Here is a 3286-nt window from a genome sequence, read left to right as displayed (position 1 = left end):
TCTGTTTCATAAGAATTGACTGAATTGAGATGTAGTTTATATCCAATAACTATTTTATTTTCAATTTCTCTCTCAGGCATTATAGAATGGCAGAGGAAAAGGTATTTTAAGAGTCCTGAGTCTTCCCTCATGTTCTGTGTACTCTGGATGTGTTGGAGGATTACAATTTCATAAGATCCCCAGGTGATTATGAAGTTACTCTGAATTCCTCCTCTTTCTGAGTAGTTCAGGGAAGGCTGAACCAGGGTTTCTCAAACTCAGCACTGTAGATACACTGATTATTCCTTGTTGAGGCCGGTATTGTTAAACATTGTTGGAGAAGTATCAGCATGCTAGGCCTCTCCTTGCCAGGACTGCTGCTCCCTCTTTCTCCCTGTGACAGTTGAGGGTATCTTCAGCAGGGGCTGGAGGTGCAGCTTTGTTTGTCCTAATGCTTGTTTCACATGCATGAGATCCTGGGTTTAATTCCCAGTGCCACATGCAAACATACAATAAATGCTTCATCTATTTCCCAATATCCTCTAGTGATCAAAATCCCCATATTGAAGATTGTTGAGGTTAACAGATTATCATGTTTTGTCTATATAATATTCTTTCCTTTTTTGCTTGTTGTTTTTCTGTTCATCTTTCCTTCAATCTGTTTTTTGTTTTGCTTTGTTTTTTTTTTTTTTTTGCAGAGGCTTTCTCTGTGTATCAGTCCTAGCTGTTCTAGAAATCACTTTGTAGACCAGGCTGGTCTTGAACTCACAGAGATCCACCTGCCTCTGCCTCCCCAATGCTGGGATTAAAGGCATACACCACCATACCATATTAAGGCTCCATTAGTAGTTTTTATTCCCTCTTGTATTCTAGGTTTTCCTTCTGTCTCTAGTACTATCAGTTAGTGTGGACATTGTCTGAACCACTCATCCATAGGAATCAGAGACCCTAACTTGGCAAGGAGACCGAGAAAATAGAGTGAAGTTCAAAACAGCCTGAAATCATATTTCTGTCATTACCAGTTCTAAGACAACTTGGAAAATTTGCTTAGTTTATTTGAACCTTCATTGTCTCGTCTGAAAAACTGAAGGAATTACCTAAGATAGGGGGTTGTTTCTTTGTTTCATTGAGGGTATTAACAATCTGTTAAGGGGGAGGAGTAGCAGGTGGTGGAGCCGCAAGGGCTCTCACGAGGCAGCCCGCGGCTTCAGGCCACACAGGCCGGATAAAGATGTCGTACATGCTCTCGCATCTGCACAATGGCTGGCAGGTAGACCAGTGTTGCAATATGGAGCGGCGGGCTGTGCCACCCAGCTAGCTTTACCCGAAATAATTACACGGAAACTGTATTCTTTTAAACACTGCCTGACCCATTAGTTTCAGTTTCTTATTGGCTAGCTTTTACATATTGATCTAACCCATTTCTATTAATCTGTGTAGCCCACGAGCTGGCTTACCAGGAATGATCTTAACCTGCGTCTGTCTGGAGTGGGAGAATCATGGCGACTCCCTGACTCAGCTTCTTTCTCCCAGCATTCCGTTCTGTTTACTCCGCCTACCTAAGGGTTGGCCTATCAAATGGGTCTAGGCAGTTTCTTTATTAATAAGAAATCACTCCCACATCAGACCAGGCTATCCTTTCAGTCGTCGTTGGTTTCCGTCACCACTGAACTCCACTTGTATGAAGATGGAAGAGGTTCTGTACAGCATTGCCGAAAAGAAATATTAAATAGTATGAGATCTTTCTCATCTCGTATGAGTCCTGTTTGAATATCCAGGTTGTTTGTAAAGCAAATGCTGTTGGTATCGCTTGTGCCCCGTGGCATCCTCTCTGGTTCTCCGCAGCCTGGCAGGCCTATCTGGGGCAATATGAACATCCGCTGTGCTCGGCCCAATTAACTGATGACCATGCAGCGATGTCACCTGCTGTGCCTGCCCGAGAACTACCAGAGGAAGTACTCCTTCTATCACAGCCTTTCTTGGCCCAAAGATCGTGGGCTATGTCCTGGCCAAGATGAAGTAGGACCCCAACGGTATCCCTCATGGACACATCACCTCGCTGGCAGTGAAAGCTCCCACTGATGCTTCGGCCTGGCCCAAAAGCTGATGGACCAGGCTTCAAAGGCCATGGTCGAGAACTTCAGTACTAAGTATGAATCCCTGGACAACAGGGCGGTCCTGCACCTTTAGTCCAACACCCTGAACTTCCAGGTTAGTGAGGTGGAGCCCAAGTACTACGCAGATGAAGAAGATGCAAACGCTATGAAACGAGATCTCTCACAGATGGCAGATGAGCGGAGACCACAGCTGGTGCTGAAGAAGGGCAGATACGTGGCTCTGGATTCCAAGGAGAATCAGGGCAGCACACTTCCTGGTTCCGAAGAGGCGTGTCAGCAGAACCTGGCCGGAGATGACAGTGGCAGTGAGAGCAAAGACAGCGTTGATGTTCAAGACAGCTTGCAAGACTTGGATTCCACCTCCTAGAGCCTGCTCGAGCATTGTAGGTTCTTGCATTTTAGTCACTATTTCTTGGGAACCCTGGTTGTACTCTATAGTACCTACTCGGGAGTCATCCCACAGCGACCCAAACGACTGCTCTTTGTTGGTGCTTAGCAGCAGCCTTCCACATTGCCTACTCATAAAGGCACTCCAGGACACAGAAGCTGCCGTGCAGGAGCCAAGGAATCTTGAGGATTGCCATGGAGGCGCCTTCCTTGGCTTCTCCCATGCTGCCGGCGCTGTATTCTGTCTGCAGCTGTCCTGTACTGATTGTGTGTATCCTGTAGGGTTTTGCCTAGAATGCCAAACAGGAAGTGGGGAAAACTTGGGAAGCTCCCCAGCTTTCAGCGTTTGCCATTATCTCTGGGTTTTTATTTCTGAATAGGCAGGACCATCAACTTAGCCCTTATACCCTCTGCCTCTGTCTAGTGGAAGTTACCTACTCTTTCCTTCTCTGGAAACTGCCCGTGCCCTGCCCTCCCTCTTTGAAGAAGAATGTTCCCTTTGGAGGGGAGGAGAGAAGGAGACAGGTGTTGGATTTCTGAACAAGCAGAATTTATAGATCTTAAGGAAAGGACAAACAGAAATCAAATTGTAATTTCTAACCTTCCCCCAAGAGATAAAAATATTTAAAAATGAAGAAAATCTGGGGGCTGGAGAGACGGTCAAGAGCTCTGACTGCTCTTCTAAGAGGACCTGAGTACAATTCACAGCAACCACAAGGTGGCTCACAACCATCTGGCGCCCTCTTCTGGCGTGCAGGCATACATGGAGGCAGAATGTTGTATACATAATAAATAAATCTTTT

General features: G+C 45.9%; 1 pseudogene; it reads left to right on the top strand.

Annotated features, from left to right (window-relative positions):
- The first annotated feature begins 1848 nt into the window (after nt 1–1848).
- LOC121451049 lies at nt 1849–2463 on the top strand (annotated as a pseudogene).
- Nucleotides 2464–3286: the final 823 nt, after the last annotated feature.

Source organism: Microtus oregoni, unplaced genomic scaffold, assembly GCF_018167655.1.
Source record: "Microtus oregoni isolate MIOR12 unplaced genomic scaffold, Mior012 000007F_ref0000211, whole genome shotgun sequence".
NCBI classification, from domain to species: domain Eukaryota; kingdom Metazoa; phylum Chordata; class Mammalia; order Rodentia; family Cricetidae; genus Microtus; species Microtus oregoni.
This window is presented reverse-complemented; position numbering and strand designations above follow the sequence as displayed.